At 33.8% G+C, this 12,351-nt stretch overlaps 1 pseudogene; it reads right to left on the bottom strand.

Annotated features, from left to right (window-relative positions):
• LOC138317652 (uncharacterized) lies at positions 1 to 5,770 on the bottom strand (annotated as a pseudogene).
• Positions 5,771 to 12,351: the final 6,581 nt, after the last annotated feature.

Raw genomic sequence — 12,351 nt, 5'->3', positions numbered from 1 at the left:
AATATTTGGTTTTTTATTTTAACGGTAATACACATTTGCATCTTTCAAAACAACGTAGAATTTCTGTAACCAAACTCCGTCTTTCGACTCATAGTCTTGCAATCGAAACAGAAAGATATAGAAATGTTCAAAGGAATAATAGATAATGAAGAGACTCTTCGAAATAGAAAATGAATATCATTTTTTATTTTTTTATCCAAAATTTTCAGTTATTTGGAGAAAAATACATTAAAAACTATTTTTGGGTAAAGCCATCTGTTTACAAAGTTATTGAATTGCTTAATACACATATAACCTAAAAGATCTTAATTTATTGGATAAGTACATAATCGAGGCAAACAATGGTAGAATCACTTAATCAAATAATATGTATATTACAATTAGTAATTTTTTTATGATAATGTACTGTTTACCTTTGTTGAGTGTATGTTAATATTCCAATAAATTATAAACATATGTAAATAAAACAATTGTATTGAAGTCATGCAGAAAAACTGTATTCACTTTAGTGAATAATGTCTTTAATAGTTGTAACTTATTTGTTATACAATTCTATTTAATTAACATTTACTAATCAACGGCCTTTACTGAATCCATCTCTAAAAGTTCTAAAAGCAATTTTGCAACTTATAATTTAGAAAACAGTCCTGCTTCAAGGATTTCAGAATTAAATCCTCACAACACAAGTTTGAAGTTATGTTAAACAATGCCGAGAAACTTGAGTAAACAATGCAATCCTGAGCAAACTCCATCTTTTAGAAACAGTTAAGAGACAAATCAATTCAACTTAATTTTCTTGACTGGTCTGATACGTGTATGTGGTGAACTGAGAAGATTGACACGCTCCTCCAGTGGAAACTGTTTTGTATGACATCTTGAGTATCTCCGAAAGAGTTCAACTGTGTTGCACTTATGAAAATTTGATTGAATGTTGGTTTCGCATCTTTTAGTTAAAGACGGAATCATCAGAAGTTGAAAGTGAATGTACATCCAGATATGAACAACAGCAGAAACTGACAGATGCCATCTGTCATCATCTGTACTAGTCCAAAGAAGAATAGGGTCAATTTTTTTTCACAAGAATGTCATTTTCTGAGTCATATCCAAAAATCACTACTTGTTTATTAGAACAGCCAAATGCAGGAATAAGGAAATTAGAAAGTTGTTTATTCTGATTCACTTGAGCAAAACTGTTGGTAATGGTTTGTGCTATTAACTGACAAAGTGGCTGTTTCATTGACATAATATCTGATGAATACGTTGAACCTGGACTTTCATCTGTTTCACTATCAGAACTCTCGTCACTGTCTCTATCGAGCCCAGCTGTACAAACATCTGTAACCTCCTTCCAAACCTTCACTGGGATCTTATGATTCACTATGATGTCAGCAAACCCATGCCAAATTTGAACGGCACCTAAAATGTAAAAAATGTTTCAAAATATTAGATTTATTGATATAAACATCATCGCACAAAAAATTTTGTTACTTTTTCCTGAAAATCATTGAATTGGTTATTTACATGTTTTACAGAAAATTAGCTTATTCAGTGCAGAAAATATATAGATAATTCGCGCACACAGACAGCAAATATGTTACCTAGTACAAGGAAAATTCCATTGAGTGAACATTTAGATATCTGTGGAAATTGGTTATTTACGGTATACCATTCACAATTTTTTCAACTTAACCATGTTATGCAGGAAAAAAATGTTTATAAAAATTTTTAAACCAGCACTGAGCAGTAATTAGTGCCATGGACAAATATTAACTTTCAGTTTATAAATACCTTCCCTTTTTAAATTATGTTACGTCACAATGTTGTTTCAATGACATTAAAAATATCGCCTTTCAGATGGTGTCAACCCTGAAAGTGCCAGCGATAAGAATCTATCTTTACCTATCTTGGGAAAATATGTTTGACATAATTTAACTTTAGCAGGATGTCAGTTTTGAAGAGAAGATAACCAATTTATTCAAAATATAATATTCTAATCAACATTGTGCATGTGGTTATATGATATCACCCTACATACTCGGATTAGTAGGCAATATAGAAATATTGATCATTGAAGGCAGTTTAGAATAAAAAAAACAAAACTGACCAATCACAAGCCTGCAGAGACTTTCTTTGATGATTACAGAGAGAGTGACGCCTTACTTCAAAGTAACAGTCAACCACAGTGTACCAAAATATAATTCCATTGATGTAAATCGAAATACCATTCAAATCAACTGTGTTTCTTATTGCTTCAAGTTTTACTATAGGGTGGATATAATATCAGTGATATTAACCCCTGGAGTATAGAGAGGGTGGCTATATAGGATATTGTGTGAATTCACCATAATGGTTCAATTTTAGATATACATATATTTTTAAGTACAAAAAAAGATAACTGGAATGTCAGGTATATATATTGTAACCGAACATAAATCTAGTCAGATAAAGGGAAAGAACTCTAGAATCTTATTCTTTCTGTCAACAAATATTTGCCAATGTCATTTATATACAGATTCTTATTATCACTGCGTTTGATAAAGGATCTGACAACCTCTCATTAGGGGTCATGGTCTGGTGACCTTTTCAAATTGGCCAATCAAATTGCTGCTTCCAGAATCTTGGAAGAGAATGACAGATTATCAAATAGTTTTAAAGAGCTGTTAGAAATATTTTTGTGTATGTAGTCATCTCGCCAAAAAGATACTGGGACAAAATATTATTTTCAATTGATGTAGCTAGGTGTAGCAAATGCATTTCATCTGCAGAACAGATGGAATAAAGGTCACCAAAGTTGTGATTCCTTATGAGATGTTGTCGGATCCTCTATTAAACAGTTATTAAGATGTAAGTTTTCATCAGATTACATATTTGCATGAGAATATTTTTCTTTTCAATTTTTTTTTATTTTGTAGAATTTCTTCCATTGCTATCCTCAATACTCCAGGGTATACTATAACTGATGTTATATATACCCCTGGACTATCTCAAAGTAAATCTGGAGGTAACAGAAGGCACAGGTTCCAGCAATTTGATCCTTTGATTGTACATCAAAGGAATTGTATAATGATGCACTGCGGTGGACTATGTTGCTTTGAAGTTGGGCATCACTCTTTCTGTGATTGGTCAGGTTTTTTCTCCTGAACTGCCTCCAGTTTGGTTTTTTAATTTTTTTGCCCTAAATGAACTTAGTTGTTGATGGGCCATAAAACTCAAACAAACAAAAAAAAACATCCAGCTTTACTATGAGATAGTTCAGGGGTGGATATAATGTCAGTGATAGTAACCCCTGGCGTATCCAGGATGTTTCCTTGCATGTCTAACATTACAATATCCTTACCAATGCCTGTAGGTCCTTTCTGTGCTGTAGCTTTGCAGCCACCAGGACAACTCTTTGACCTTGAGTGGTTATCTACGACACATGATCCACCGGTCAGAGGGCCAAACAAATGGACACCTAGAGCATAGGCTATGTCAGTCTCAGAGGATGGTTCTGGCAAACTTCCATCCTGTGCTTTGCAAATCCTTGATAAACATAGATCATGCTTTTCTTTTTCTGCAAGAAGAGAACAAAATGTTTACAGTATACCAGAAAATATAGTTTTGTATCTCTTGTTAACCCTACCACTGTTAGGATGACGACTGGAAACATAAGATCCCTGCTATGAAAAATTAACATTTGATTTATTTCAATTAATGTTCAGAAGGCGACAATAAGTTTAGTATTTAACAGGTAAGCGGGATATTTTACAACACCAAGTGTGATAGTGGAATATATGTAAGGGTATTTGGCTCACATAGGAAAATATTTTACAGGGTAATGTAAATTTTTATTTGGCAGCCACAAAATAATTATAGATCTGCCAGAAATAAAGGGTCAGTCCAATAAAATATTTCTGTTACCAGCGTTCGAAATTAACGCCTGTCCGTAACCGGCAACTTTAAAGTCGGGCAGACAACTTTTTCCATGTACCTGGTCCTTTGACCGGCAATTATTGGTCCAAATAGAGGATATATTAAACAAAAATGTAGCAGTGGAGTTGTAGAATGGTTGAAGATCAAACTGTACAAAACAAGTTTCTTAATATGCTGGTTTTCAGTCAACTTTGTTGAGAGCGCAATTAGATACTAATCCGGATATGCGGAAATATTTTGTTAGTAAAACTATTAATATGCTTGTGAATTGTAATTATATAAACTACAAGGTAATTTTGTAAGGACCAATAAGTTTCAGTCACCAGGACCATTAACTTTTAGAGCCAGTCGGTCCTTAGGACCAACAGGAAAAAAACCGTAAGGGAGAACACTGTCTGTTACCCTGAAAAATATGTTCCTATGTAAGCCTAATAAGTTTCTGTATTGAATATTATGAACATACAGTGTTATCATTATTTTACTTAATATGTGCATGCATTAGGCCTAAAAAAAAAATATGTATGTTTCAGGTACCCCTACCGACCCTAGTTTTTACTTCCGACCCTAGCTATTTTATCACACTTTTGCAAAACAAAAATGTTGTGTATGAAGTTTTCAGCTTAGATTTTTACGCATACTTTAAGTTTATCCAGATAAAGATCAATTACGAATATTGTAATGACAAATAAAAGACTTCTAGCCATCCTAAAGCCTGAAAGACAACTTACATGTATTATTAAATTACTTTTTAATGTAGTTATAAAGCCACTTGACCCTCCCTCACCCCTCCTAAAAAATAAAATAAAAAAATCCCGACCGACCTACCCTATTTTTTTTTCAGTCATGTAACCTGAAACATGCATATAAATTTTTTTGGCCTTATTACAGTATTCGTTCCAGGCACAAAGGTTTGTGATGAATAACAATTAAAATAACAATCCAGAGTCAAGATAAATATAAAATACATTAGATTATTGTTATTTTCATTGTAATTTCACAGGAATTTGACGTCATGTCAATAATTATACTGCAGTATAATAGCATCAATATGTTATTAAACAGAACATCAAACCCTGTCACATGTGGTAATTCATGTCAGTCACTGGGTACGTTATATCCAAGGATATACGTACCAGTGATGAAAATATATATTATATATTACAGTGTAACCCCCTGTGGTCAGACCTGCGTACATTCAGGTGTACTATACACATTCTGTATCATAGTTTACTACCTGCAATATAATTTACGAGTGACTTGTACGCCAACATCAAATTTGGATCAATGGTTTTATCGTCAAGCGTATCAATCTTCGTTAGCGCTTCTAAAATTCTCAAATCAAAAACGTCATCGAACTCGATCGTGTTTATGATCCATGGTGTTGGTGGATCCGAGGGCACTGTCTTCTCGATTCCAAAAAGCGGCATTCTGATGTTTGCATTTTTAAAATTACCTTCTGCGAAACAGTTAAATATTTCAAGATTCACCAGTTCATATGTGCTTGCTATTTTGTTTATGATCTTTCTAAATTCATTTTGGATATCGAGCACTGCATGTTGTAGCAACATTCTGTCACCGACTTCGATTCAATGCTTGTCATCTTCGAGACACTTCCGGATTTTCTTTGGTCGTACTAATTGCAGTGGGAATATTGCAGGGTGACTTGCTTGAGTTGTGGAGGATCTCTCGCATCAGCTGTTTTGACTCCATCACTTCACACAGGAGGTGTTCCTATGCAGGAGAAAGAAGAAGTAGGTGGTGGCTAAACCATGTAGCCCGCCCCGAGCCCGAGCTTTAAAACCAGAGCCCGAGCTTTGGTTATTTTCGTTTTTTCTCCTCCAAAATCATAGGCGGTGATACTAATTACAGCCCGGTACTGCCCGGTACCGCCCGGCAGAGCCCGGCAGAGCCCGGCAAAGCCCGGTACCGCCCGGGGAATCCATATTGACCGCCTGGGCTTTCATTTTCATTCAAACACCATTAAAAGTATAGTATACAGATAGATAACTAACGTATTAATAATTTAGACCAAAAATAACATGAAAACATCGAAAAACGAAAGAAGTACGGGTTTGCGAAATTCGCGATCTCACAACCTAACCACAGTGAACAGCCGTAACCTTGTTATTTGTAAATATAAGACCGCCCGGGCTTTAATTTGCATACCAACACCAATATAAATAAAGTTTACATATAATTACCTAACACATGAATAATTTGGCCAAAAAGTAGTGTGAAAATATTTAAAAAAGAAAGCTGTATGGCTTCGCAAGCAATCCGGATTCTTGATATTTGTAGTTTAAGACCATTTATTTTCATCCAAACTTCGTCAAAAGTAAAGTTTACAGATAAATACATTATATATAAATAATCAGCCTAAATATAGTATGGAAGCATTAAAAACGAAAGAGAAGTGGCTTCGCAAAATTCGTGATCTCTCGCAATCGAATCGCAATCTTGTTTATTTGTAAATATAAGACCGCCCGGGGAACTTTTATTTTACCGCGCGGGCTTTACTTGGTACCAAAATACCATTAAAGTATAGTTTACAGATAGATACATAACATATAGATAATTTTGTCGAAAAAAAAAAGTATGAAAATTATAGAAAAACGAAAGCAGTACGGCTTCGCTAAATTAGCGATCTCGCTACCGAACCGTAATCTTGTTATTTATATGTATAAATCCGATGTGCTTTTATTTTCATTCAAACGCCGTTGAAAGTATACTCTACAGAAAGATACGTAACGAATAGATACTTTATCTAAAGAATTGCATGAAAAATATTTATAAACGAAAGAGTCACGGCTTTGCAAAATTCACGATCTCGCAACCGATTCGTAATCTTGTTATTTGCAAATATTAGACCATCCGGGGAACATATATCTACCGCGCGGGCTTTACTTGGTACCAAAATACCATTAAAAGTATAGTTTACAGATAGATACATAACATATAGATAATTTTGTCGAAAAAAGTATGAAATTATAGAAAAACGAAAACGGTACGGCTTCGCTAAATTAGCGATCTCGCTATTGAACCGTAATCTTGTTATTTATATGTATAAATCCGATGTGCTTTTATTTTCATTCAAACGCCGTTGAAAGTATACTCTACAGAAAGATACGTAACGAATAGATACTTTATCTAAAGAATTGCATGAAAATATTTATAAACGAAAGAGTCACGGCTTTGCAAAATTCACGATCTCGCAACCGATTCGTAATCTTGTTATTTGCAAATATTAGACCATTCGGGGAACATATATCTACCGCCCGAGCATTTACTTGCACTCCAATACAATTAAAAGTGTAGTTAACAGCTAAATACTTAACATATAAACATTTTGTCAAAAAACAGTGTAAAAATATTGAAAAATGAAAGAGTTACGGCTTTGCAAAATTCAAGATCTCGCAACCGATTCGTAATCTTGTTATTTGCATATTTAGCGCCCGGGCATTTACTTGCACTCCAATACAATTAAAAAGAGAAGTTACAGCTAAATACTTAACATAAACGTTGTCAAAAACAGTGTAAAAAATATTGAAAAAATGAACGAGTTACGGCTTTGCAAATTTCAAGATCTCGCAACCGATTCGTTAATCTTGTTATTTGGCATATTTAGCGCCCGGGCATTTACTTGCATTCCAATACAATTAAAAGTGTAGTTAACAGCTAAATACTTAACATATAAACATTTTTGTCAAATGGCTCTGCCATTTACCAGTATCTTATGAGTATACAATTCAAGAGTACGAAAACTGTTTCCAAAAGTGGATCAATCGGTTGAAACGATGCATAAAATGCAGAAGGGGAGTACTTCGGGGGACAGGGCAAAGTAAAATGGTCAGAATTACTTCTATCAAAGAGAAATCACCAAAGTAACAATAATTTTGGAACACCCCTCTTATTATCAAAAACATAAGAAATGTGACACTGATCTGACTCGCAATCGATAAAGATATCATATGCTAGAGCCTTAAAGTTACCTTTCCGGAGCAAAATATAAAGGTTTCTTAAAAAAACATAAATAACATCAGAAAATGCGTACTGATGACATAAAATAAGGTTACGACACCAAAACATATGCAAGATTTCTGCGTAATATATGAAAACCAGTGGAGAGTCAATTCGCTGTTTTTGCTGTCTGCGCAGTGTAAAGTCAACTACCGACCGGTATTTACGACCCGCGTTATGAAAATAAACATTTTATTTAAATACGTTAACGATTAGTAAATAATTTTTGCGACTCTACAAAATTATCGATTTGTTTTACATTCCCAATTTTAAAAAACTCTAAAGCCGTTTCGGAAAGGTAGTACTTAACATATAAACATTTTGTCAAAATGGCTCTGCCATTTACCAGTATCTTATGAGTATACCAATTCAAGAGTACGAAAACTGTTTCCAAAAGTGGATCGATCGGTTGAAACGATGCATAAATGCAGAAGGGGAGTACTTCGGGGGACAGGGCAAAGTAAAATGGTCAGAATTACTTCTATCAAAGAGAAATCACCAAAATAACAATAATTTTGGAACACCCCTCATATTATCAAAAACATAAGAAATGTGACACTGATCTGACTCGCAATCGATAAAGATATCATATGCTAGAGCCTTAAAGGCCCACTACCTTTCCGAAACGCCTTTTAATTTTTAAAAAAGGAATGTAAAACGAGATCAATAATTTTGTAGAGTCGCAGAAGTTATTAACTATACATTTACTAGCACACTCATCATCACCTTCAGAACTGTTTAATTAGAATAAATAAAATGTTAATTTTCATAACGCGGGTCGTTTTATGTTTCCCGCCGTCGTCCTAAATGCCGCGCGGTAGTTGACTATCACTGCGCCAGACGGCAAAACAGCGAAATGAATCTCCACTGTTATCGTACATAAGACAGGAAATCTTGCATATGTTTGGTGTTGTAACCTCATCTTAAGCCATCGATATATATTTTCTTTTGTAATTAATGTTTTTAAGAAACCTTTAAATTTTGCTCCGGAAAGGTAGTGGGCCTTTAAAGGCCCATTACCTTTCCGGAGCAAAATATAAAGGTTTCTTAAAAAACATAAATAACATCAGAAAATGCGTACTGATGACATAAAATAAGGTTACGACACCAAACATATGCAAGATTTCCTGCGTAATATATGAAAACAGTGGAGTGTCAATTCGCTGTTTTGCCGTCTGGCGCAGTGATAGTCAACTACCGACCGGTATTTAGGACGACGGCGGGAAACATAATACGACCCGCGTTATCAAATCGTTCTGAAGGTGATGATAGATGTAGTATTAACGATTAGTTAATAATTTTTGCGACTCTACAAAATTATCGATCTTGTTTTACATTCCCAATTTAAAAATCTAAAGGCGTTTCGGAAAGGTAGTGGGCCTTTATTATTTCCACATAAAAAAATAATTTCTAAAAATTCACACGAATTATGGTTGTTGGTAAGTGTTTTTCCCCGAGTACTCCTAATTTTCTTCTACCTCCAAAACATGCGTATATAACGTGAAATGCCAATGAAAACAGTAGAACAGGAAGAATGTGTATACACAATGTATAGAGTTAGCCTGATAAAGAATTTATATGTTTATTTTGTAACAAAGTTGTCGTATTTGTTAATTGTTAAAAGTTATTTGAAAGTAAAACTAGGACTAATATTACATTTAACGAAATTATTATCTGTTACAAATATCATTACGTGACTCGAAATCTAAATTGGCAAAAATGCAAAAAAAAATCCTTTTTACTGATATTTTTACGTAAATAATTCTACACTTGGCTATCTCGGTTGCCTGAGAAAAGTTTTGAATAACCTCGTTCAGAATATGATTAAATATATGTATTCAGAAATTCTTTTTAATTCGAAAAATGAATTGTATTTAAAAAAAAAATCCTAACAGACTGCCATGATATTTTATAGGAGTTGCTTCCCTTGCACTAGAGTTTATACTTCCATGCGGCCGATGGAAACTGCAAATGGGTTACCAATATCCCAGACTGTATTTGATTTTAATTTGTATTTACATTTCAGAGATTATAATATTCTGAAAATATATTTACAAATTGACCTGTTTATTAACACCATGCTTAATTAAAATAATTTTAAGTATAAACTGTTATAGTGCTCAACCACGCTAAACATCATACTGATACATGATCGATCCATTACATGATGGATACTATGATGATTCTCCTGTACTTGCCAGGTTTATTCCGCTGTTGCTAGGAAATATGTGACTCTTTAACTCTTAACCCGACAAATAGGTAAGCATTTCTTGTGAGGGTAAGATATAAAGGATATTTACGAGTGTTCATTCCTTGTTCATATAATGAGATTTTTTCAAACGAACCTTGTCGAGCTAAAATTAAAAGTTCGAGACGGGCTTCATTACATTTCTTATGAAAGGAATATTAATTTGGCGAAAATTTTGACATGATGATTTTTCTTCAGTAATCTATTGAAAACCATCTGGTTTGAAAGTGGTCAATGCAAGAATGACATAATCATTACAGAACATTTTATGATAATTACTTTTTACTCTCTCAGTACAGTAAAAATCCTAGCTACGTCGTCAACTCCATATAAAAAGAGGCTCAGAGGGCCTGTATCGCTCACCTGGTTTGTACTGCCAAGTTTTGTTCTGAATACAGGTTCATTGTTTCTTTTCTAAAGGAATTTAAATATTAACCTCTATATAGCCATGTAGAACTGTATGACTAGTAGCGTTTTAAAGATTTACCTCTATTTCCCCTATTAGGCCCCGCCCCTCATGCCCCCAGGGGGTCAGAGCCAAAATTTATACAAGCTCTATTCCCTTTCCCCCAAGGATGTTTCTGGCCAAATTTGGTTACAATACATGCAAAACTCTAGGACTCGTAGCGATTCAAAGGATTTACCTCTATTTCCCCTATTGGGCTCCGCCCCTCCTGCCCCCGGGTGGTCAGAGCCAAAATTTATACAAACTCTATTCCCCTTCCCCAAAGGATATTTCTGGCCAAATTTGGTCAGAATTCATAAAGAACTCTATGACTAGTAGCGATTTTAAGGTAATGTTGACGGACGGACGACGGACGGACGGACGGACGACGGACGCCGCGCCATGACATAAGCTCACCGGCCCTTCCCACTCAGCCAACATACCCTATTTTAACATTAGGAGGAGGAACAATAGAGAACAATAGGGGCTAATTACAGGTAAGTTATAGTCTGTTTTAGAAAATGACTTACCTGTATTTACCTGTGCTACACTTGTACCATAAGGACACAGTAGGTACTTTAGTACTCTACTTTTATTCTGATATTATTTTTCTAAAATAAAAATCACATTTACCATGTAAAGATCTATAATTTTATTCAAAACTAACAGATAGTTAATTTTCCACATCTTGATGGCAATCTAACAATCATTTTGAAATCTATATATATTTGCTTTCTGAGCATTTAGACATAAAATTATAGTTAAATTAACAAATGTAACTTTTCCCCCTTTAATTAGATGATAGAAACTGTTTTTTAATACTGCTGTAATATAGTTATTTTTCATTAGCCTATTCTTATATATAGGTTTTCATATAAATGCAGATGCTGAGAAATTGTATGTAAAATACTAGTAAAACAATGATTATCTTATATAGACTTATATATTTAAGCCAATTTCCAAAATATGAAAGAAAATAATGCCAAATGGTTTACAAAACGGGGAACATATATATACCGCACTTTACATGTACATGTATATATATACCGGTAAGTGTCTAGATTACACATGGGAAACAAATAAGTAGATAGTTTGATAACACAACAGTAAAACTATAATTTTCTGAATCGTTTTCGTTTGATCATCTATATCATCATAGAAAAACCTCTTAAGACTTAGATGCCATAATACCATTGAAACTATTAACGATTTTTTTCCTGAGTTGAATGATATCCCTTTGGTATAGATACTTCTAGTCATGAGATGTTCAACAAATCTCTGTTATGCCTGTGTTATTTCGATGATTATCTAATTTATCCCTCAGTCGGTGTAGATTCCTTAAATCTACTGTATGTTAAAAGATTGTTACACCATTATTTACTTTAATGAATTCTCAAAATTTGAAACAAATATAAAAAATAAAGTCAACTTCCTCCAAAATAACTGGAAATTGAGACAAAGCAGCATATATATAGTCGGAGTGACGTTGGGATACACATGTATATCTATCCGAAAACTGATGAGCTAAAAAGTGTACATTTGTTTGTAAATATACATTGTAAATGTGATATGCAATGTATCCGAAACTGACAACAGGTTTCATTACTTGAATACATCAAAACCAAAAATCTTTCCTAAATAGGAAAACAGAAGAAAGCATATGTGTTCAAATATATTTGTGATTAATTAAGATATTAAAAGTAATAAAAAAAAATGTAAATTACCGATT

The sequence above is a fragment of the Argopecten irradians genome, chromosome 3 (genome assembly GCF_041381155.1).
Source record: "Argopecten irradians isolate NY chromosome 3, Ai_NY, whole genome shotgun sequence".
In the NCBI taxonomy this organism is placed as follows: Eukaryota; Metazoa; Mollusca; class Bivalvia; order Pectinida; family Pectinidae; genus Argopecten; species Argopecten irradians.
Note: the sequence above shows the minus strand (reverse complement) of the source record. Positions and strands in the feature narration are given on the sequence as shown.